This window comes from Anomaloglossus baeobatrachus, chromosome 3 (assembly GCF_048569485.1).
Source record: "Anomaloglossus baeobatrachus isolate aAnoBae1 chromosome 3, aAnoBae1.hap1, whole genome shotgun sequence".
NCBI lineage: Eukaryota > Metazoa > Chordata > Amphibia > Anura > Aromobatidae > Anomaloglossus > Anomaloglossus baeobatrachus.
The window spans coordinates 578,271,254-578,296,642 of record NC_134355.1 but is presented as its reverse complement, the minus strand read 5'-3'; the positions used below and the strand labels follow the sequence as shown (position 1 = coordinate 578,296,642).

At 47.5% G+C, this 25,389-nt stretch overlaps 1 pseudogene; it reads left to right on the top strand.

Moving 5' to 3' along the window:
- LOC142295599 (galactose-3-O-sulfotransferase 2-like) overlaps nt 1-25,389 on the top strand; it is a 107,022-nt pseudogene that overhangs the window by 24,766 nt on the left and 56,867 nt on the right.

The window sequence follows — 25,389 nt, the reverse complement described above, 5'->3', positions numbered from 1 at the left end:
TCATATTACAAAACTACAAAAGTCTGAAAAAACATTTGCACAGCAGATAGCTGAAATCACGGCAAAAAATGATGATTTAGAGAACCGCTCTAGAAGAAATAACATCCGAATTGTCGGCATCCCTGAGAAAGCGGAAGGAAGAAACCCCACTGAATATGTAGAAGACTGGCTCAGGGGGAAAATGGGTGCTAATGTCTTATCCAAGCTCTATGCTGTGGAACGTGCACACAGAGTCCCGATGCAGCCACAACCAGCAGGCAGGGGCCCTCGCACTATGCTAGCCAAGCTCCTCAACTACAGAGACAGGGACACTATACTGCGAAAGGCAAGAGACATGGAGGATCTTATGATTGACGGCCAGAGAATTTCCATATACCCGGACTACTCCATTTCTGTTCAAAAGCTACGTATGACTTTTACAGGAGTAAAGAGGCGCCTGCGAGAGATGGGGGTGCAATACTCAATGATGTTCCCGGCAAAGCTAAGAGTGACGGCGTTGGAGCGGGTGCACTTTTTTACAACTCCAGAGGAAGCCATGCAGTGGTTGGACGCAAACGAAAAGCGGATCCGTTTGAAGGAATGAGCTGACTGTCTGAATCTGCAGTGTGTTGGAGAAGGCCGGCTGAGGCTCTACAACATCCTTAGGAGCTTACAGGGGACCCTTCTTGTTTTTTCTTTTTTTTTTTTTTTTTCTCCTTCCCTTTGGGATTGAGGTAGTATGCAGGGGGAATGCGAAGGGTTTGATGTGAGCTTCGCAGGACATGGGGACTGCCTAATTTGGCGCGGTGGGGGTATTTACAATTTGAGATTCCAGTTTAATTACTGTTCGCCATTTTACTGTTATATTGGTTGAATATTGAATATTGAGTGGAATATGATTATACATAGAAAGGGGGGGAGTGGAGAATTGTTGGAAAAGGGACGAGTTTTAAAATGTGTCTAAGAGGGGAAGGCGAGGGAGGTAGGGGGGAATTTAGTAGGGATTATGGACCAGGTTTGGAAAACCCGATGCTTCACGGGAGTACTCGAAAACAGGAAGTGGTGGGGAGTAGGAGGGGAGGGGAGCAGGGGGGGAGGGGGGAAAGGGGTAGGGTAGAGGCAGCATGGGGAGATACTACAAGGTTTGATGGTTTTACTGGGTGGGATAATGGGGGATAGAATTAAGGTGTTGAGTTGGAATATTAGAGGGTTATCAGATAGGTCTAGGAGAGCGGCAATAATTAAATATGTTCAAGACCAGAACCCGTCAGTAATATGTCTACTAGAAACGCATCTAACAAAGGAGACAACACATGTTTTAAATAGGAGATGGGTGCAGAAGGCCTATCACTCCACCTTTTCCAACTATGCAAGGGGTGTATCACTGCTGATCCATAACTCTGTGCAATATGAAGAGATAGAAGTGTATGTGGATAAAGAGGGACAGTGTGTGGCCGTCAAGTGTAAAATATTTGGCAGACTCATGTGTATAGCTGCAATATATATACCACCTCCATATAAGTGCACCAAACTAAGGGAGATAAGGGAGTTCTCTGAGAAGGGGGGAGTAATCCCTTTTTGACTTCAATAATGTGATAGACCTGTACTGGGATAGGAGTAGTAGACCTCCAGGTATTCAGGATAGTTGTATGACTTCGTTTGGCAATCTTATTGGGGAACTTGGAATGGTGGATGCCTGGCGAGTGAGGAATGGGAGGGTATCCTGCTTCTCTTGTTATTCGGCTTCACATAACACTCTGTCCCGCATTGACATGGCTCTAGCTAGTGATCTGATGGATGCAATGATAAGTGACGTGCAATATCTGACAAGAGTGATTTCAGATCATAGCCCAATTCTAGTGTCCATACGACGGGGAACCCTGACAGGGGGAAGGAGGGGAGAGTGGAAGCTTCATCCAGCATGGATCCGTCATATTAATATGGGGAATATAGAACGGGATCTTGGGGATTTCTTTATCCACAACGAGGGTAGCACTGGTCCGCTGGTGGTATGGGATGCGATGAAGGCATACCTCAGGGGGCTCCTGTTCAGGGATATCTGTAAACGTAAAACACAGACGAGGCAGGATGAGAAAGATAGGCTGGAGGCCTTAGATAAGGCAGAGCTGGAAGCAATCCGGAGTACTACTACGGACGCGAAGCAAAATCTTAGGCAGGCGCATGAACAGGTTAATAAGATGCTTTTGGAGAAGGCGGTAAGGAAGCAGGCATTCCAAAAATTGCATTTTTATGAGGAGGGGGAAAAAGTTGGTCATCTATTATCGGTCATAGCTGCAGCTCAAAGGAGTAGTTCATTTGTGCATGGTATGGACACGGTGGAGGGGACACAGGTCACTGAGGTTGAGGCGATCCTTGAGGTCTTTAAAGATTTCTATCGCACGCTATATTCTTCTAGCGGAGAGATGAGGGTGGAAGAGGTGGACTCATTTCTTGAGCGAGGTGAGCTTCCTGTGTTGTCTGTGGTGGATAGAGATAAACTGGAGTCACCTATTACTATTGATGAACTGGAGGGCGCTCTGCATGGCATGAGCAATGACAAGGCACCGGGAGCAGACGGGCTACCAGTTGAAATTTATAAACAGTTAGAAGAAATCCTATTACCCAAACTATTGAAAGTCTTTGAGGTGGCGGAGGGGGAAGGTGTATTGCCTGAATCTATGAGAGAAGCAATAATAGTAGTAATTCCTAAGGAGGATAAAAATCCGAGGCTTCCAGACTCATATAGACCCATCTCGTTATTAACAGCGGACGTGAAGCTTCTGGCTAAGGTGTTGTCAAACCGGCTGACTGGAGTTATATCTAACCTAATCCATATGGACCAATCAGGGTTCATGGCCAATAGGTCGACAGCTGCTAATATCAGGAGATTGTACCTTAATCTACAGTTGCCGCCTGACAACCCTGGCCGGAGGGTGATCGCTTCGTTAGATGCCCAGAAAGCGTTCGATAGTGTTGAGTGGGGGTATCTGTGGAAAGTGTTGCAGCATATGGGTTTTGGCCCACGGTTTGTAAAGTGGGTGCAGCTGTTGTATAATAGGCCTACTGCTAAAGTTAGAGTTAACGGTATGACCTCCTCAGCGTTTGAGTTGCACCGGGGAACGAGACAGGGCTGCCCACTATCGCCGCTCCTATTTGCTATTGCAATAGAGCCTCTGGCGGCGGCCATTAGGAAAACAAAGGAGATCCATGGATTTAAGTATGGGCATTTAGAGGAGAAAATAGCTCTTTATGCTGACGATTTATTACTTTTCTTGGGGGATCCATCAGCCTCATTGGATCATGCCATGCAGATAATAGAGAAATTTGGAGAAGTTTCGGGACTGACCATTAATTGGTCTAAATCGAGCCTCTTTAAGGTGGATGGGGAAGTAGCCTGGACAAATGAGGATACTGGGGCTAACAAATTGAAGAATGTGGACGAATTTAAATATCTAGGTATCCAGATATCTCTGCCAGTAGAAAAATACATACAGGTGAACTTATGGCCGCTCCTTAAAAAATTGAGAACCAAGGTGGATGCCTGGAACAAGCTACATTTGTCAGTTGTTGGAAGGGTTAATTTACTAAAGATGGTAGTAATGCCTAAACTCCTATACATACTGCACAATGCCCCTGTTTGTATTTCAAGGAAAAGATTTAAAGGGATAAACTCGCTGTTTAGGGACCTGGTGTGGGGTAAAAAGCAGCCTAGGGTGCGATTAGAGACTTTACAAAGGCCGAAGGATGAGGGGGGTCTAGCAATCCCAAATCCGGAATTGTATTATATAGCGGCGCAATGTCAACACCTCAGGGATTGGTCTGATCGAGAGAAAGATGGGGGCATTAAAGAAGTACTGGAATACATAGTGGGTAGAAGTCCATTGGTAATGGGACTAGAGGATGGTGCGGTGGGGCTCCTGGGTAGAACATCTCCTACAATGGCACTTATAAATAAGACCTGGGATAGGCTGAAAAGGGTGAGAGGGGTGACCCGGTTAACCAAGTTTACACCTATCTGGGATAACAGTAATCTCCCGGAGATTCAGAAAATGGGGAATATTGAGGAGTGGAGACGCAAGGGTGTAATATACATGCATCAGATATTGGACGGAGGAATTGTGAAATCGTTCCCGCAGTTACAGAGTGAGTTTCAGTTACCGGCGTCCGGCTGGCTCCACTACAGACAATTAAAACATGCGATTGCAGCCCAAGCGGCTAAACAAAGTGTGGCCATACAGACTGACCTGGTACTGGAGTATGTGTGTAAGGGCGGAGGAAGCACTAAAGGGATCATTTCTGGCACGTATAAAGATATACTACATACCTTTCTGTTAGAATACCCAATTAAAACTAAATCTAAATGGGAGGAGGAAGTTGGGCCGATAACGGAGGAGGTGTGGGAGAGTATCCTGGCGTATGTCCCTAAACTTTCCATGAGCGAACCGGCCAGACTGTCTCACCTATACGTGATTCACCGGGTATATAGGTCTCCTTTACTGATGTTTAAAATGGGGTTGAAAAGGAATTCGGAGTGTCCAAGGTGTCAGGGATCTGACGCAGGTATTTTTCACATGATGTGGTCTTGTCCGAGACTGGTCTCCTTTTGGACTAAGGTTATCCACAAGATAGGAAGAACATATGGGTGTGTCCTCCCCAGGGAACCAGTGATATGCCTATTGGGATATGTTGAGGAGCTTGGGGTGGAAAATACTATGAAAATTGTCATTGCTAGGCTGCTGTATGCGGCAAGAAAGCTAATCGCCAGGTCCTGGATTAAAAAAGACCCCCCGACCAGGGGAGAGTACATTAAAAGGGTGAAGTGTATTCTTCAGCTGGAACGGGGAGTGTATGAAAGAAGGGGGAATGTTAAAATGTTTGAGAAGCTCTGGTCTCCTTGGCTGCAATGCGGATAGGACGAGTGATGGACCAGTAAACTGATATGGGACGGGGATAGCCGTCTGAGACCTCTGATGTGTATGTTTTGTTTTATTTGTGTTACTAGTTGTTCCTCCTGCACAACGGGATGGTTCTATACTACAGTTGAAGGGTATTATAAGTGTGTACTATATGGGATGTAGTATCGGGGAGAAGTGTTGCTGCCGGGGTGGGGGAGGGGGCGGGAGGGGGAGTTAAAGGGGTAATAGATGTGATAAATTTAATTTGGATGCCGATTTGTTATTCTGTTGTATGTACTCTGTTTCAATAAAAAAGTATCTGATTTAAAAAAAAGATAAACTCAGGCGATTGGTGTTCATTCATTCAACGGAAACAAAGTGCGGAGGGTCCCAAAGGGGACAACTTGGTTGCAACGGTGGGCCGCTGCCATTATTTGAGGTCGCCCTCCTCATAGGCCTCCTCCAACTCAACATCCGGACAGCACGGTGGGGGAGGGGACGGGGATTGCCTTTGGGCACTGCGGCCTACCCTCTGCTTGACATCCAGGGCAAACCAGCCCCTCTCCCCGCAATGTCGGGTGTAAGTCACTAAGTCGCCCAGTTGTAGATCGCGACCAGGATGACCGGTTGGCAGGTGAGAGTTCACATCTCGGCAGGCCATGAATATCTCGGCCTCCAGGCCCAGTTCGTACACGAAGCCGTATCCCCGCCGATGATCAAACCGTCTCACCTGGCCTTTATACACCGGGCCCCGAGCCGAAAAGGTGGCGTTGCGGAGATTGTCCTTCTCCTTCATGACGCGTGCCAGCACCTTCGGCCTTCTGCTGCTACCTAGCGGCAATTTCATGGCCCAGCTGGCTCGGCTCCCTGTCCCAGTAAGGGGCGTTTGCATGCCCCTGCATGCGGGTCGGGCCCCGCTGGACTTCGCCCACACCGGCCACAACTGGTAATCTCTTGTGGGGGTCCTGCGGTGACGTGGCCTGGGCTGCTGCTTTGCAGCGATGACTCAGCGCAGCCTCAGCCGAGGCGTGGGGTGCAGGGACAGCAGGCCTCACCTGCTGGGCCTTCCGGTTCACGGCTTCTACCTCTCTAGTAGCCGGACGGACTGCCGGGGCCGGGACGGTCACGGGTGTGGACTCTTCCTGGGCCGACGGCTTCTCTTTGCGGACGGGCAACTCCCGTGGGATGTTCCATGGCAGCGGGAGGGACGCGGGCCATTCACGGACAATGCCCACAGGCTGGTCCTCCTGGGCAGAGGGGCAGGATTCAGCTGCCGGTGTCGGGGACAGCGAGCCTAGTGGCTGGGCGGCAACAGCCGGTGCGGGTGGCGGGGCAGGCAGCAGGGTGAGCGGGCGCAGACCGGGCCCCTCAGCCGCAGCGACCGGTCCTTCAGGGATACAGGGGCGTGGGTCGCTTATCCGCTCCTCCAACACTGCCTCCACCTTGTGTCTCCGCACGGCCGCCGCCACCTCCTCCATTTCGGCCACCCACTGCTCCATCAAGAATCGGACCTGGGCCTGCAGGCGACAGCACATTTGCGCGGTCCGGGCCTCCACCCACGCCGCTGTTCCTGGCGTGGGCTCCGGGATCTCTGCGTGGCCGGACGGGACGGACATGTCAACGCTTCTGCTTCCAGGAACCGGATGTGTCGCAGAGTCCTGGTGTCCCTGCTCTTTATACCCTCGGTTACATGAGGCAGGCCCTCACCCGCCCCCCCTTGGTTCTTTCTAGCACTTCCCTCTTCTGGGGGTGGGGCTTCACTTTCGTGCCTTTCCTGCTCGGGGAAGACGCTCGAGCGGGATATCTTCACGCCCAAGATGGCGGAACTTCAAATTTTTCGGCTGGACGCCGCCGGCGGGGACTGCAAGGCGCACTTCTACCGGTAGGTAGATTGTTTCCAATCCTGTTCGTAGACGCCAAGTTGTCGCGGGCGGAGGAGCACGCTCACCATGCTCGGATCCGGGGCTTCTGCTGCTGCTGCTCGGTGGCTCGAGCGGTGGGCCGGACCCGGGGAATCGAGCAGCGCTCCTCACTCGTAAGTGAAAAGGGATGATAGTTCGTAACGCCACCCACGGGACGTGGTGATGATGGCACCACCGCTGCTGGTGACGTGAATCCCGGGAGCGATGGTAGGGAGCAGCTAGGGTGTTGTCCCCTCCGTGGGTAGGGGTTGGTGTTCCCGGGGCCTGGAGTTGATGCGGGAAGGATGGATAGCGGGGATGCAGGGTTGCAGAGGCAGCGCGGCGCGGTGTCGGATGGCACTGTTGTACTCACTCAGACAGAAAGTCACAAAATCTCTGGTAAACCAAACGGCCGGATGGACGGGTCCCGCAGCCGGCTGCAGTGTCTTTACTCTCCCCGGACAGGTGATGGTGGCTGTCTTTCCCTGCACCTTCTAGGATGTTCTGACTCCTGTGGTTGCCCACCGGTAGAGCGCTCCACGGCGTATATGTGCCAGAGGAGCCCGTTTTGCCCGCAGGCTCTGGCCCTTGGATCTCTAGCCTATGGCGGTGGCTGTATATCCTCACGGTGTGGACGGTTGCCTTCTGTCGGCTCTTGGTTGTTAGGAAAACCATGGGGTTCCGGTCACTCTCGGATTTGACCGTTGTCGGCGGCTCCAAGCCTAGTCGGGGTCTGATGGCCCTGCCTGTGTGCTTAGCTTCACTCTGCTCCCCGGTTCGGTACCGGTGGGCCACCGCCCAACCCCGGTCCTACGGTTCCGCAGAGATCCGCTAACTCCTGCAGATGGCCACCACCATCTGCTGACCTTGCTGTCAGTGCCTGGGCTCCTACCTAGACACCTGCAGTTTCTGTCCTCTCACTTCCACCTCCAAACTGAACTGACTGCTTTTCCCGCCTCCAGGCCTGTGAACTCCTCGGTGGGCAGGGCCAACCGCCTGGCTCCACCCCACCTGGTGTGGACATCAGCCCCTGGAGGGAGGCAACAAAGGGTTTTGGTTGACTGGTGTAACTATCCAGGAGAGGGGGTGTGTGTGGTGTTATATCTGTGACTACCTGGCTAGTCCAGGGCGTCACATTTGCACCATACAGGGACAGGAAATCTAATATTCAAGGCCTAACAGAAAATGGCCTGGCTGTATCCTGTACAAAAAAAATAAGAGGTTTTAGTTGGTACTAAAATACTAGTTTTTGGCCTGGGCGAGGTACAACTGAAGCCCATCTTTGCTGTAAGTAATATGTCCAATTTACCAACACCATGAAGAATTCAGGATTAGAGATGAGCGAACCGGTCGTGGTTCGGCTCGAGTTCGGTTCGTCGAACGGAGGTCTCGTTCGAGTTCGGTTCGTCGAACGTTCGACGAACCGAACTCGAACCGCATAGGAAACAATGGCAGGCATTCACAAACATAAAAACACCTAGAAAACACCCTCAAAGGTGTCCAAAAGGTGACAAACAACTCACAACACAACACAAACACATGGGAAAGTGACAAGGACATATACTCATGCGAAAACAAAAGAGCTGGACAAGGAAAAAGAGGAGGACACACAGATATATGAGTATATGCAAGGAAACGTCGATGCCATTATTGTGCAACTTGAGCCCTGCTCATTTTAGGCTTCCAATCTGGATAAATTGCCTGAGCTTGCCACGTACGCCTTGGGGATCTTGTCGTGTCCTGCAGCCAGCGTTCTCTCGGAACCTGTCTTCAGTGCTGCTGGGGGTCTGCTGGCAGATAAGCACACGTGTCTGTCCACTGACAATGTGGACATGGCTCTCAGAGGACTTTTCTTCCCCTGGGTCAGCCAGGGGAGGCGAAAGGCACGCGTATTTTTGAGAGTGCTTCATGCAAAGCATCTGTTTCATTTTGAAAAGGGGGATCAAGTGATTACAGTCAAGTGGGGGGTGTGTGTGGCCCAATTAGTGGAAACGAGGGAGACTGTAGTTGGAGTCCCCTCGCTGTGTTTTTGTAAAAGAACCAAGATGAACAAGTCATGGCTCTCAGAGGACTTTTCTTCCCCTGGGTCATCCAGGGGAGGCGAAAGGCATGCGTATTTTTGAGAGTGCTTCATGCAAAGCATCTGTTTCATTTTGAAAAGGGGGATCAAGTGATGCCAGTCAAGTGGGGTGTGTGTGGCCCAATTAGTGGAAACGAGGGAGACTGTGGTTGGAGTCCCCTCGCTTTTGAAAAAAGAACCAAGATGAACAAGTCATGGCTCTCAGAGGACTTTTCTTCCCCTGGGTCATCCAGGGGAGGCGAAAGGCACGCATATTTTTGAGAGTGCTGCATGCAAAGCATCTGTTTCATTTTGAAAAGGGGGATCAAGTGATGCCAGTCAAGTGAGGTGTGTGTGGCCCAATTAGTGGAAACGAGGGAGACTGTGGTTGGAGTCCCGTCACTGTGTTTTACATGATTTTCGAAGGGCATGACATGCCTAAGAGGTTGAGTTTGATCATCTGCAACTTGTTGGCAACAGAAAGGCTGCCTTTACACCCTTTTGAGACCGAGGATTTTCGAGACCTTATGCCCATTGCAGTGCCCCAAGAGCCGATGGCCAGTCGTCACTCCTTCTCCAAGAAAGGCGTGCCCGCGCTACCACAGCAGGTCGCACACAATCTCACCGATTCCTTGAGAAACTCTGTGTGTGACAGGGTGCATTTCACCACAGATACTTGGACCAGTAAGCATGGACAGGGGAATTACATGTTGCTGACTGGGCACTGGGTAACTATGGTGAGAGATGGAGAAGGGTTTGCTGTACAAGTCTTGCCGTCCCCACGACTTGTGTGTCAATCCTTCCTCTGTATGTACAAGTTCCTCCACTGCTTCTGCCTCCTCAACCTCGTGTGGGTTCTCCACCTCGGCCCAAACCCTGTGTGGTCAGGCCACCCTTCCTTGTAACTGCGCCCAAGGAATCCCACACACCTCCTTACTATGCTGGCAGCAGAGCTCAAGGCCATCAGGCGGTCAAATGTTTACTTTGAAATGTAGGGGAAATGTGAGACACCGCTGAGGAATTGTGGACGGTTAGCTCTGGAGAGTGAGACCGAGTTTCATCAATGGTTGTCTACACTCAACCAGCAGTCAGGGAAGGTCGGGTGCGACAATGATGCAAACCAGTCTGGGACCCTTCTTTAGGGCAATGTGACACACGTGCCTTGTATGGCTCACGTGTTGAACCTGGTTGTCCAGCAATTTTTAAAACACTATCCCGGCCTACATGGCTTTCTGCAGAGGGCACGGTGTAACGCCTGCCTGGATCGACACACTCAGATGGGCTGTAAAGGATAGGCTAAAGGCAAGCCACTCACCAAGCTGGACACCCAGAACCCTGAAACCCTTTAACCCCTATACAGTGATTTGGAATTACACAGGGCCCAAGTTGATCAATACCTGTGGAAGGCTGCAGTTCCAGAGAATAGTAGTCATGCAGGGTCAAAAACATTAATTGAGGAAGAGGAACAGAATGGGATGGCCAGGACTTAATCAGAAAACAAGCAGAGGTGAAATGCGGATCGGCCAACGAGGTACATAAACAGCAAGCAGGAAAAGTAGTCAGGTAACAAGCACACAAACTCATAAAACTGAACTGGGGGTAACAGTAACAAGAGGTTCATAGCTTTGTCTGGCAGTGGTCTGCAGACAGGAGGGGCCTAAAAAAGGGTGTGGTGTCTTCTCATTGGTTGTAGCTGAATGATGGTACTTCATCTGTGAGATACCCACCACCTACATTCAGCCTGTGGTTCTGTATCTGTCAAGGTAACGCAACCCAGTGGGTGACCATAACCTGCGTCCACCTGCGCCGCAGGCATCGACTCCTTTCCCATCATCAGCACTATGCACGAAAGGAACACGTTGTCACCCGGCAACCGGAGTACAAATTGATTGAGTGGACTACGTTGGTGACTTAACAGCCGTGTGCGGCAATGATGCAAACCTGTCTGCGGCCCTTCGTCAGGGCAATGTGACACACGTGCCTTGTATGGCTCACGTGTTGAATCTGATTCTCCAGCAATTTTTAAAATACCATCCCGGCCTACATGGCCTTGTGCAGCGGGCACGCTGCTATGTGCTCACTTTCATCCTTCGCACCCAGCAGCTCAAAAACTTTCATTGCTCCTGAAGTCTTAGGGTCTGGCGGTTAAACGCCGGAAAAGCGATGTTCCGACACGCAGGAATTGGAATCTGCACATGTTGCAGCATGTGTGGCAGCACCGCAGAGCCCTGCTGAAATACGGTATGATGTATACCCTGGGCTAACTTGATCCAGAGGTGGTGCAGATCACGCTGCTGGAGTGGTGTCAGATCAAGGACCTATGCACCCTTCTACACAGTTTACAAATGTCGACGAAGATGTTTAGCACTGGCGATGCCATTCTCAGAGTGACAATTCTGGTCATCTACAAGATGGAGCACACTGTAAGCATTATTCGGAGTCAGGTGTTGGTCCAAGAGGAAGGTGAGGAAGTACATGAGGAGTCATATGCAGAAGGGATAATAAGATCTACAAGGTCCATACGGTGAGCGGCACCTAGGCGGCAGTCATGGTGGGGGATAGGGATTAACAAGAGCACATAGTATCAGCAAAAATTGTTGAGGAAGGTGCGGGAGCCCATGAAGAAATGGAGGACGAACTTGCGATGGGCATGGAAGACTCAACTGATGAGTGAGAGCTTGCTCACATTTCGGTTGTGCGAGGTTGGGGGGAGAGGGCAGAGGAAGGAGGCACAATTCTCACCTCTCTGCCACCAACACACCAAGGACTTGGTCCTCCTGGATGCACAAGACACATGAGCGCCTTCTTGCTGCACTACCTACAACATGAACCTCGGATTGTACGAATTCGAAGTAATGCTAACTACTTGGTTGCCACACTGTTAGATCCCCGGTACAAGACAAAATTTGGCGAAATAATTCCTGCCATAGAAAGGGATGTATGTATACAGGAGTATCTGCAGAAGGTGGTACGGATTCTTAGATCTGCTTTTCCAGTAAACACCAGTGCTGCACAGAGTGAATCTCAACGCTTTGTCATGGATAGGAGGAAATGGTCTTTTACTTGTCCACATCTGAGGGACCGAGGGCTGGCTGGTGTGCTGAGATGGCATTGAGTACGGTGTCCCTGCAGAGTTGCACTTTTGGTCATATACCAAATGAGTTGAAAAAGGACAAATGCTGGTAGAAAGGGAAACAGGTGTGTTGGAAAGGGGAAAAAAGTTTTTGTCCCTGGGTTTGTTGGTTAAGCAAAAGTAACATTTGATGAAGAAACACCATCTGTTACGGTGGGACTGGCAGATTTGGATAAGGTGGTATATACTATGTTACCGCTATATAACGAAAATTAATAAGAAAAGAAAGAGAAAGGTATATATCCCCATCAGCAGTCAATGTCCACCGTGCTCCCAGATGGAAAAGGAGAGGTTGGCAACTGGAAGGTTAGGTGGAGGATACAGATCTGTGTGGCTATGAAACTAATAGTTGCCTGAACCGAGTTAGACGTCACTCGGATCTTGAGACTGGGAGCCCTGTTAGCGTCACAGGGTCCACACGTCCACCCAGCCCAGGAACTCCCTGTTAACATCACAGGGGCCATTCAGTACGCTGACCGTGTGCATTGGGGCCACACCTGTGGACAGCAGGCGCATCAGCAGCAGCAGGCCTGTTAATGCCACTGGGCTGCACAAGCAGGACTTGGAGGACAGGAGCTGGTCTTAACCGTTCTGCGTTACCAACTGTGGTGGCGGCCTGCATCGACGCCCTATCCCTGCCTACCTCTGGCCTAAAGCCGCAATGGGTTCAACACATGGAGGTGTGCTCTTTCGGAGCATAATAGAAGACTGCGTACCTCCATGTTGGCTCCAGCCCGTTTTATAACCTGGGTCCGCCCCAAACCAGGGTGGACCATAATGCACCTCCTGGAGACAAAAGCAGAGTGACACGTCATGAGTGGCATAACTAGCGTCCTATTTGGAACCGCAACTTCAATAATGACCTCATAGCTGCCACGACACAAACACCTCACCAGTCATCGTCTGACCATCAATAATGAGGTGACAAGTCATAGGGGCGGGCCTCTGCAAGCAATTTGGGAGTGGCCTGGCCACATCGTCAGGACACCTGATGCCCTGTGGTCTATATGGGCCCCCCCACATCAGGGGCAGGGCCAAAGAGTTCATTACTGGACCTAGTCTCTGATGCAGTAAGTGCCTGAGCATGGTCACTTGCATGAAATAGAGTCTCTAAAAAAAGACTATCAGCTTTAGCATGGTGTCTAGGCACAACACAGGACTTAGACCCAGCACGGAGTGCAAGTACCTGTGCAAAGAGGCTTTTCGCACTAAGTGTGGGAGCATGTGCTATGTCCCGAAATGAAGACTTAGCCTCAGGAATGGCACAGTCAGGCTGAGCATACTCACTGGACGAAACACTGTAGTTAGGCTGCAGCTGGGGTAAATCAGCACACGCATGCGCACTAGCTGCCTCTCCACACTTACACGTGGAGGAGAAATTGCTCTTCGGGTGTGGACTTGGAGATGCTGTCTATGAACAGAAGGAAAAGCTAAAGGAAGCCTCACTTTCTATCCCTCCGAATTATCAAATGCAGCAATGAATTCCCTGAGTTTGCTATAACTTTAGCGTAGCAAAATGTGCATGAGGGTGTCATGCAGAGGTGCTAGAAATAGCTTGGCACCAGTGGGGCACTAATGGAGTACAACAACCAGTTCTATGATGCCACTAAATGGCAGTATTTTTTGCTATCATTATAGCTTATTAAAAACAGAGCAGGAGGGTGTTCTGCACAGGTGCTAGAAATAGCTTGGCACCAGTGGGACAATAATGAAGTACAACAGCCACTTTTAGAATGCCACTATGTTTACTCAGTGTTTGGTATTATAATGGCTTAGTACCAATGAGTTTGAGTGTGCAATGCAGGCAGACGTGCTGCAAATATCTTTGCACTAGTGGGACAATACAGAAGTCCAACAGCCACGTTTAGGATGCCACTAAGTTCACTCAGTGTTTGCTAGTATAATGGCTTAGTAACAATGAGTTTGAGTGTGCAATGCAGGCAGACGTGCTGCAAATATCTTTGCACTAGTGGGACAATACAGAAGTCCAACAGCCACGTTTAGGATGCCACTAAGTTCACTCAGTGTTTGCTAGTATAATGGCTTAGTAACAATGAGTTTGAGTGTGCAATGCAGGCAGACGTGCTGCAAATATCTTTGCACTAGTGGGACAATACAGAAGTCCAACAGCCACGTTTAGGATGCCACTAAGTTCACTCAGTGTTTGCTAGTATAATGGCTTAGTAACAATGAGTTTGAGTGTGCAATGCAGACAGACGTGCTGCAAATATCTTTGCACTAGTGGGACAATACAGAAGTCCAAAAGCCACGTTTAGGATGCCACTAAGTTCACTCAGTGTTTGCTAGTATAATGGCTTAGTAACAATGAGTTTGAGTGTGCAATGCAGGCAGACGTGCTGCAAATATCTTTGCACTAGTGGGACAATACAGAAGTCCAACAGCCACGTTTAGGAGGCCACTAAGTTCACTCAGTGTTTGCTAGTATAATGGCTTAGTAACAATGAGTTTGAGTGTGCAATGCAGGCAGACGTGCTGCAAATATCTTTGCACTAGTGGGACAATACAGAAGTCCAACAGCCACGTTTAGGATGCCACTAAGTTCACTCAGTGTTTGCTAGTATAATGGCTTAGTAAAAATGAGTTTGAGTGTGCAATGCAGGCAGACGTGCTGCAAATATCTTTGCACTAGTGGGACAATACAGAAGTCCAACAGCCACGTTTAGGATGCCACTAAGTTCACTCAGTGTTTGCTAGTATAATGGCTTAGTAACAATGAGTTTGAGTGTGCAATGCAGGCAGACGTGCTGCAAATATCTTTGCACTAGTGGGACAATACAGAAGTCCAACAGCCACGTTTAGGATGCCACTAAGTTCACTCAGTGTTTGCTAGTATAATGGCTTAGTAACAATGAGTTTGAGTGTGCAATGCAGGCAGACGTGCTGCAAATATCTTTGCACTAGTGGGACAATACAGAAGTCCAACAGCCACGTTTAGGATGCCACTAAGTTCACTCAGTATTTGCTAGTATAATGGCTTAGTAACAATGAGTTTGAGTGTGCAATGCAGGCAGACGTGCTGCAAATATCTTTGCACTAGTGGGACAATACAGAAGTCCAACAGCCACGTTTAGGATGCCACTAAGTTCACTCAGTGTTTGCTAGTATAATGGCTTAGTAACAATGAGTTTGAGTGTGCAATGCAGGCAGACGTGCTGCAAATATCTTTGCACTAGTGGGACAATACAGAAGTCCAACAGCCACGTTTAGGATGCCACTAAGTTCACTCAGTGTTTGCTAGTATAATGGCTTAGTAACAATGAGTTTGAGTGTGCAATGCAGGCAGACGTGCTGCAAATATCTTTGCACTAGTGGGACAATACAGAAGTCCAACAGCCACGTTTAGGATGCCACTAAGTTCACTCAGTGTTTGCTAGTATAATGGCTTAGTAACAATGAGTTTGAGTGTGCAATGCAGACAGACGTGCTGCAAATATCTTTGCACTAGTGGGACAATACAGAAGTCCAAAAGCCACGTTTAGGATGCCACTAAGTTCACTCAGTGTTTGCTAGTATAATGGCTTAGTAACAATGAGTTTGAGTGTGCAATGCAGGCAGACGTGCTGCAAATATCTTTGCACTAGTGGGACAATACAGAAGTCCAACAGCCACGTTTAGGAGGCCACTAAGTTCACTCAGTGTTTGCTAGTATAATGGCTTAGTAACAATGAGTTTGAGTGTGCAATGCAGGCAGACGTGCTGCAAATATCTTTGCACTAGTGGGACAATACAGAAGTCCAACAGCCACGTTTAGGATGCCACTAAGTTCACTCAGTGTTTGCTAGTATAATGGCTTAGTAAAAATGAGTTTGAGTGTGCAATGCAGGCAGACGTGCTGCAAATATCTTTGCACTAGTGGGACAATACAGAAGTCCAACAGCCACGTTTAGGATGCCACTAAGTTCACTCAGTGTTTGCTAGTATAATGGCTTAGTAACAATGAGTTTGAGTGTGCAATGCAGGCAGACGTGCTGCAAATATCTTTGCACTAGTGGGACAATACAGAAGTCCAACAGCCACGTTTAGGATGCCACTAAGTTCACTCAGTGTTTGCTAGTATAATGGCTTAGTAACAATGAGTTTGAGTGTGCAATGCAGGCAGACGTGCTGCAAATATCTTTGCACTAGTGGGACAATACAGAAGTCCAACAGCCACGTTTAGGATGCCACTAAGTTCACTCAGTGTTTGCTAGTATAATGGCTTAGTAACAATGAGTTTGAGTGTGCAATGCAGGCAGACGTGCTGCAAATATCTTTGCACTAGTGGGACAATACAGAAGTCCAACAGCCACGTTTAGGATGCCACTAAGTTCACTCAGTATTTGCTAGTATAATGGCTTAGTAACAATGAGTTTGAGTGTGCAATGCAGGCAGACGTGCTGCAAATATCTTTGCACTAGTGGGACAATACAGAAGTCCAACAGCCACGTTTAGGATGCCACTAAGTTCACTCAGTGTTTGCTAGTATAATGGCTTAGTAACAATGAGTTTGAGTGTGCAATGCAGGCAGACGGGCTGCAAATATCTTTGCACTAGTGGGACAATACAGAAGTCCAACAGTCACGTTTAGGATGCCACTAAGTTCACTCAGTGTTTGCTAGTATAATGGCTTAGTAACAATGAGTTTGAGTGTGCAATGCAGGCAGACGTGCTGCAAATATCTTTGCACTAGTGGGACAATACAGAAGTCCAACAGCCACGTTTAGGATGCCACTAAGTTCACTCAGTGTTTGCTAGTATAATGGCTTAGTAACAATGAGTTTGAGTGTGCAATGCAGGCAGACGTGCTGCAAATATCTTTGCACTAGTGGGACAATACAGAAGTCCAACAGCCACTTTTAGGATGCCACTAAGTTCACTCAGTGTTTGCTAGTATAATGGCTTAGTAACAATGAGTTTGAGTGTGCAATGCAGGCAGACGTGCTGCAAATATCTTTGCACTAGTGGGACAATACAGAAGTCTAACAGCCACGTTTAGGATGCCACTAAGTTCACTCAGTGTTTGCTAGTATAATGGCTTAGTAACAATGAGTTTGAGTGTGCAATGCAGGCAGACGTGCTGCAAATATCTTTGCACTAGTGGGACAATACAGAAGTCCAACAGCCACTTTTAGGATGCCACTAAGTTCACTCAGTGTTTGCTAGTATAATGGCTTAGTAACAATGAGTTTGAGTGTGCAATGCAGGCAGACGTGCTGCAAATATCTTTGCACTAGTGGGACAATACAGAAGTCCAACAGCCACGTTTAGGATGCCACTAGGTTCACTCAGTGTTTGCTAGTATAATGGCTTAGTAACAATGAGTTTGAGTGTGCAATGCAGGCAGACGTGCTGCAAATATTTTTGCACTAGTGGGACAATACAGAAGTCCAACAGCCACGTTTAGGATGCCACTAAGTTCACTCAGTGTTTGCTAGTATAATGGCTTAGTAACAATGAGTTTGAGTGTTCAATGCAGGCAGACGTGCTGCAAATATCTTTGCACTAGTGGGACAATACAGATGTCCAACAGCCACGTTTAGGATGCCACTAAGTTCACTCAGTATTTGCTAGTATAATGGCTTAGCAACAATGAGTTTGAGTGTGCAATGCAGGCAGACGTGCTGCAAATATCTTTGCACTAGTGGGACATTACAGAAGTCCAACAGCCACGTTTAGGATGCCAATAATTTCACTTAGTGTTTGCTAGTATAATGGCTTAGTAACAATGAGTTTGAGTGTGCAAAGGCCAGGAGGGTACAGTGCCAGGGTTGTGGGGCTCTGGGTAGAGGAAAGGAAGCCTGCCTTTCTATCCCTCCTAATGGGGAAATGCAGCGAGGAAATCCCTGACCTTAGCTACACAGACGCTGTCATCTTGTGTAGCTGTTAAACTCTGTTTTCACGGACCTGTCACCTATGGCTCTGACCCTGCCGGTATTAGCCCTTAAAATGACTGATAGAAAGTGCTATCCCTATGCTGTACAGCGCTGTGTATAGAGCGTACACAGTAGTATCGGAGCTAGGCGCTGCGTCAGCGCTGACTGACACCAAGGACGCAGAAGGCAGATAATGGCGTGCTGGAAGAAAATGTCAGTTTTTATAATGCAGGGACATGTGACATGGACATCCTATCACACATGCCGTTGCTTCTCTGGCTAAAAGTCCACTTAGCTGTGTGTGTGTCTGGGATTGGCTGACATGCTGGCCCGCCCCACTACACGCGCGCGCTTAGGGAAGGAAGACAAGGAAAAAAAAAAAAAAATGGCGATCGCCATTGTCCATACAGCAGTGATCTGAATGCGCTGTTTCCGCACACTATACACTGAAATTTCATAATAGTGTGAGTCACAGAGTGACTTACACTATTACAGCGGAAAGCCAGCTAGTAATTAGCTGGTCTTTTTGCTGCTAGAACCGTTCTCGAACGTATCTAGAACTATCGAGCTTTAGCAAAAAGCTCGAGTTCTAGTTCTATCTAGAACAGCCCCCAAAATCACTCGAGCCGCGAACTGGAGAACCTCGAACCGCGAACCGCTCTCAACTCTATTCAGGATGTGATAGCACATCCACCAAAACTACCATCATAGCCTATGAAACGTGTCACTCCCTTAGCTTTACTTTCATCATAAATGGGTAGTGGCTATAGTAATTATTTTAGCATCTAAATATTGTCGATAGACCTCCAGTTTTTCCCCACATCTCTTTTTGGCAATTGCAATGTTATCTTAAAGACACATGCCAGGCTTTGACTGTTGTGAAAAGTCAAATAGTCTGAAACTTATGCTAATCATTATCAATGGCATCTTACATAGTGTGATGCCGCCCCAGCTCCTTCACGCAGTAGTATGACCCCCTAAAACCTTAAAGGAAATCAGTCAGCAGGGTTTTGCTACCTCATGTGAGAGCAGGTTGATGTAGGCAAAGGAGATTGTGAATCCAACGGTGTATCACATAGATTACTTGCTGCAGTCGTATTGACAAAATCTGAATTTTTAAGTTTAGTCATGTAAATAAGCCCAGGGAGGTCTACCTGCCCACACTAGGATCTCAATACAGATTGTACATTGATAGTGAAGTGTCACAGGAGGGGGAGTGTCGGACTTCTCCGCATGTGAGTTTCTAGTCCTATAATGATAAGGGTTTGGCTGCTTAACACCTTCACCCCCAGCGATTTTCCGTTTGTTTTTGTTTTTTGCTGCCCTTCTTCTGAGAGCCGTAACTTTTTTATTTTTCCGTCAGTCTTGCCATATAAGGGCTTATTTTTTTGCAGGACAAGTTGTACTTTTAAATGAAACCATGAGTTTTACCATAAAGTGTAATGAAAAATGGCAAAAAAATTCCAAATGTGAAAAAATGCGATTGCGCAATTGTTTTTATTCACTGTGTTCACTGTATGGTAAACCTGATGTGTCATTGTGATGCCTCAGGTCATTACGAGTTTGTAGACACCAAACATGTGTAGGTTTACTTTTTTCTAAGGGGTTAAAAAAAATTCACAAGTTTGTCCAAAAAAAAGCGGTCCACTTTTTGCGCCATTTTATGTAACCCTCAGCATTTTCATTTTTTAGGATCTGGGGCTCAGTGACGGCTTATTTTTGTGTACCATTTTTGTGTAGATGCTACATTTTGAACGCCTCTAATTGCATTTTGCGCAAAATTTGTGGCGACCAAAAAACATAATTTGGGCGTTTGGAATTTTTTTGACGCTATACCTTTTTCCGATCATATTAATTGGTTTTAAATTTTGATAGATCGGGCATTTCTGAATGCAGCGATGCCAATTGTGTGCATTTTTTTTTATTTTTTTAACTCTTTCATTTTCAAAGGGGTGAATGGGGGTGATTTGAACTTTGAGGTTTTTTTGTTTGTTTTTTTAAATTTTTAAACCTTTTTTATTTTTTTTAAATTTTACTAGTCCACCTAGGGGACATGCCTGAAGTGTCTGTGTTAACGCATGCTGCATGATGGCTTCAGCTTACATAGTAAAAACCTGCTGACAGATTCTCTTTAACACTAGAACTACTGAGGTAGTCATTTTGATTACTTTGCACTATGTATTTCTATATAGGTGTCACGAGTCCAGTAGTTCTAGTGTTAAACTATATCATGACCCCCAGCCCATCACACAGTATGAGGTTCCCACAGAGACCCAAACAAAATGATGTTCCATAGTCCTTTGATACATCAAAATGCCCTAGAGTTCTCACATACTGTATGATGGCCCCCCAGACCACCACACAGTATGATTCTGCCAAGACTCACCACTCAATAAAATTACCTTCAGACCTTCACAAGGTATAATGGCCCCTAGAGCATACACATAAAATCATGCCCTCCCAAACAGTATGATTACCCACCAACGCCACACAGATTGATGCACCTCACACAGTATAATGACCCCGCAGTCCCCAACACAGAATGATGTTCTCACAACCCTCACACAGTATGATGTCCATTATCCCATAAGTATGATTCACGTCCAGCCCCTCTCATAGTTTAACGCATTTCCAGCCCCCTTACAATATAATACCCCCCCAATAGCTCCCCCCACACAGCTCCCGAACAGTGTGATGCATTCAGAGAATATGATCCTCCACAGCCTCCAAACACAATATGATGGCACCACAGTTCCCAACACAGTATGATAGTCCCCAGTCCACCACACAGTATAATACCCAATAGGCCAATTAGATAATATAACCCCCCTAAGACCTTCATACAGTATTATGGCCCCCACAGTCCTCTCACCACAGTATGATGTCTACACAGTTCCCCACACAGAGCATTATGTCCTCAAACTCTCCCACACAGTATGATGCATCCCCGGCCCCATCATACAGTATGATTCCTCAACAGCTTCCATTACACGATGTGATGCCTTCACAGTTTCTCCCTCAAATACTGCCTTACAATTTTTTTTAAAAAAAAAAGCTACATAAGTATCCCTATTTCTTCAGCTTGCTGCTCTGAGTTGTGTACTGCATGTACTGAGGATCTGTGTAGCATGAGCGATATAATAGCATTATTGCACCTGCTTGGATGATATTTAGATGTGCATGTTGAATGATGGTGCAGGAAGATGACAGCTCCCAATTCCACCATTGTGTTCAACGGTATTTGCATTCCCAGGATGCAGATATTGTTGAAATTGAGGGGCTGGATAGGAGGACTGTGGTGCTGCTTGGCACCAAGCTGCCCAACGCCTGAGTGGAACGTCATTGTTTCCAGGCCTCTGATGTTCCCACTCAAGGGTCAGATAGGAACAGCCAAAGGCCTGGATGTGGAAGTGTGCTATGGTTTGCCCAGCCCCAGTGTAAAGAATATAAAGTAAATTGTATAGAGTGCCTTGTTATAAATGTGTGATGAAACTGCTTAATACATTTTGGTTTGTCTTTCAGGTGTGTCCGCAGCAGCATTAAGTGCTTGAAAATCTATGGAATTTTTGCACTAATTACATTTGTATTTTGTTTGGCCTTACAAGTGATGAAAACATATATGTTAGAAAGGTGAGATACAAGTTTCTAACATTAAGATAATAATTAGGGATGATCGAATACCTCAAATATTCGGCTTCGCGATTATTTTCCGAATACCTCGCTGCTATTCGACTCTTCGATGCGCAATGTAAGTCTATGGGAAGCCCGAATAGTTCCAAATAGTTGTTATTCGGGTTTCCCATAGACTTGCATTGCACATCGAATATTTGCAAATAGTCGAATAGCAGCGAGGTATTCGGAAAATATTCGCGAAGCCGAATAATCGAAGTATTTGATCATCCCTAATAAAATCCTTGACAAACATTTGTTCTTTTCAATGAAAAGGGTTTAGGGTGGGCTCACTAGAAATAACGAGTGGAGGCATTGGATTAGCAACCAGTATTGAAGAACAAAAATGCAATAAAAACAAGCAATTGGAAGCACAAACATTACTATGATGCTTGAGTTTTAGTTTAGCATCAAAGCACATAAACTACTCTTGAATGACATCATAGACAATAATTTAAAGGGGTTTTTGAGTTAAGTATTTTATTTTATTTACTTTTGTTGCTGCTTTAAATATATTTTAGGAAGATATATTATACTGTGCAAACATATTAAGCAGATGTAGAAGAAATGCTAGATAGTAGAATGCTTTAAAAGATTAAAGTGTTCACCGTTTATTTTTTTATCAATTAACAAAATGCAAAGCGTGTGAACAAAAATTTTTTAATCAAATCAGTATTTGGCGTGACTGCCCTTTCTGTTCAAACAGCATCAACTCTTCTAGGTACACTTGCACACAGATTTAAAAAAAAAAAACTTGAAAAAAAAGCTTTTCTAAACCCAAATCTTGGGTGGATCTACGCTTGCCCACATCCTTCTGTATCATTGTGTAATTGACGCGCCCATGGGGCCTCAGGGCTACTCGTCACCGAGCCAGTGGTATTTGGGGTTGCTGTGAATGGCCTGACCCGGCTCTGTGGCCCTGTTGGTGTCAATAAAAGTGTGCAAGGTGACCGGTATAGGGAATGATGGGGGTTTGCTTTGCAGCGGCCGCCGCTGCGAGATGTTGCCCTCGGAGCAACATCTCGCAGCGGCGGCCGCTGCAAAGCAAACCCCCATCATTCCCTATACGGGGTGGATGGTCACGCAGCTCAGATGGTCCAACTCCCCACAGGTAGAGCTCGGCCCCAGGGAGGACAATGGTGGGGGGTAGCGGCCATTGGCGCCGGAGCGCGGGGTGACGGCGCCGACATTGACGGGATGACACGAGAAGCACAGGAGGCTGCTGGATCTAATCTGAGGTATGACACCAACCAAGACTTTTGAACAAAGTATTACATTTTATTAAGTGCATTCAATCCTTTTTCCCTGTGTCATTTCTCATTATTACACATCACTAAATTTATGGATATCTAATGTTTAATTCCTTTGTCTGTATGGATTGAATGCGTTGTTACCGACATCTGGTGAGAAATTCATGTCAATAGCACCTTTAAAAATGTATTTACCTAGAAAATTGGTGACAAGTTAAAAACTTATATGGCTTTTGATGTAGTTCTTCCATGAAGATCCCTTCTGATGACTTTTCTGAACAGTAGCTGGACCCCACTCATTGCTGCTAGTTCTGAGCTGTTTTGGATGTGTCTTTGACAGTGCATTTCAACGGTGATACAGCTCTGCTACATCCCTGTGCAGTCATCGCTGCACCGTAGCGCATCACTGCCTGCTGACAGCAGACAGAGACAGAACCGCGTGATGAGAATGAACTTGGATGAACTTCTGAGGTCAGTGCCAGGACACAGGCAGTAGTGCGGGGCCCGCAGCTGTGATGTCAGAGCTTCACCCGAGTTCATCGCGCAGCTCCGTCTCTGTGTCGTGGCCTGATTTGCTTTCACAGGAGAAGAACTTATCTGTGACTGCAAATCACCTGAGTGAGGGCACCACAGATCACGCGGCTCACTTCAGACACTCGGGCGACTTGCTGTCACAGGTGGAGAACTCCAGCTGTAGCTGAGGGTAACCTGAGTGACGTCATCGCTGGTAGCGCGATTCACTTCAGTTGCTGCATGGAGCTCACAGAGAGCGGTCATGCTCTATGGCTGCTCGCTGTCAGCTTTTGATGTAGCAAAGCTGAAAGCGTTGTGGGTCCTCGTCTGGATTACGTCAGACATGGAGGGGTGTTTGGGGTTTAATAAAGTGGTGAAAGAGGGTGTTTTTTTGTCTTTAATTCAAATAAAGGATTTTTTGGGTGTATGTGTTTATTTACTTTCACTTACAGATTAATCATGGGGGAGTGTCTTATAGATGCCTGCCATGAATAACCTAGGACTTAGTGCCAACTATGGGCTACCATTAACTCCTTATTACCCCGATTGCCACTGCACCAGGGCAATTCAGGAAGAGCCAGGTAAGGTCCCAGGATTGTCGCATCTAATGGATGCGGCAATTCCAGGCGGCTGCTGGCTGATATTTGTAGGCTGGGGGGCAGCCTAAAAACGATAGGCCTTTCCAATCTGAGAATACTAGCTGTTGTGACTATTGTCTGGTGGAGTTCTGCTCTTGGACTCCCTCCTGTGGTCATTTATGTTAGCGGGTTGGATTCTGCTCCTCAGTTCTACACACCTGGCTGGCAGCTCAAACCTTGATTTTGGATATAGGCGTGTGCTGGCTGTTTGTCTTTGCCAGTTGTCTGAAATTACAGAGACTAAAGGAATCTGTCTCTTGTCCTCCTGTCTTCCCCGCTATCAAGCTAAGCTAAGTTCTTGGTTTTGCTTCAGACTTTTGTGTGTTATTTGCTTATTGCTTCTGTGAATTATCTCTGAAGGTTTTTTGTATTGTATCGTGTTTTCTTTGTGCCTTCAGATAAGGAAGATTTATCTAGTCAGTCTATGCTATTTATCTTAGCGAGGGTTAAGGTACCGTTACACTAAGCGACGCTCCAGCGATCCCACCAGCAACCTGACATGGCAGGGATCGCTGGAGCGTCGCTACACGGGTTGCTGGTGAGCTGTCAAACAGGCAGATCTCACCAGCAACCAGTGGCCAGCCCCCAGCCAGCAGCGACGCGTGGAAGCGATGCTGCGCTTGGTAACTACGGTAAATATCGGGTAACCAACACGATATTTACCTTGGTTACCAGCGCACACTGCTTAGCGCTGGCTCCCTACACTCCTAGCCAGAGTACACATCGGGTTAATTACCCGATGTGTAGTCTGGCTATGTGTGCAGGGAACAGGGAGCCGGTACTGGCAGCGTGAGAGCGGCGGACGCTGGTAACGAAGGTAAATATCGGGTAACCAAGGAAAGGGCTTCTTGGTTACCCGATATTTACATTGGTTACCAGTGTGGCGCCCCGGGACCTGGTCGCCACAACAGCATTGCCCTCCCAAAAGGGTTAATGCTGAGCCTGGAGGTAATTGGGAGATCTATTGGCCAGTAAGTTAACACTCAACACAGTTCTCCCTCCGGCCAGCAGGGGGAGCTCTGAACCTGGAACTTCAGGGAGCATTCCTTAAGTCTGGCTGGAAGGAGGAAGTGGTAGTTAGTCTGGAGACAGGAGTGAAAGAGTGCAGACGCAGAGTAGTGCTGCCTTGTAGAACTGGGGCCTAGAGCTGGAATAGCTTGGCCCAGTGAAGCAAGGGGAGCAGAGAGGCACAGCAGAGACTCGGACATCGGAGTCTGTAGTTGCCAGGGCATAAAATCCATCCCTGGTAGCTGAATCCGGAGGGCAGGAGAGCTGTACGCCCCCTGTCCCAGAAGCAATCTGAAGGTACAACTGCATCCCAAGGGCCTGGTGTGAGCTCCAGCAGAGAAGCACCAGAGAGGGCCTGCGCAGTCTACCACACAGAAAAGGGGACGAACAACAAGTCCCAGCAGCAAGAGGGCAATTGCAAACCCAAAGTGCAGTGTCCTAAAACAGCAGAGAAAGATTAAGGAGTAGGCC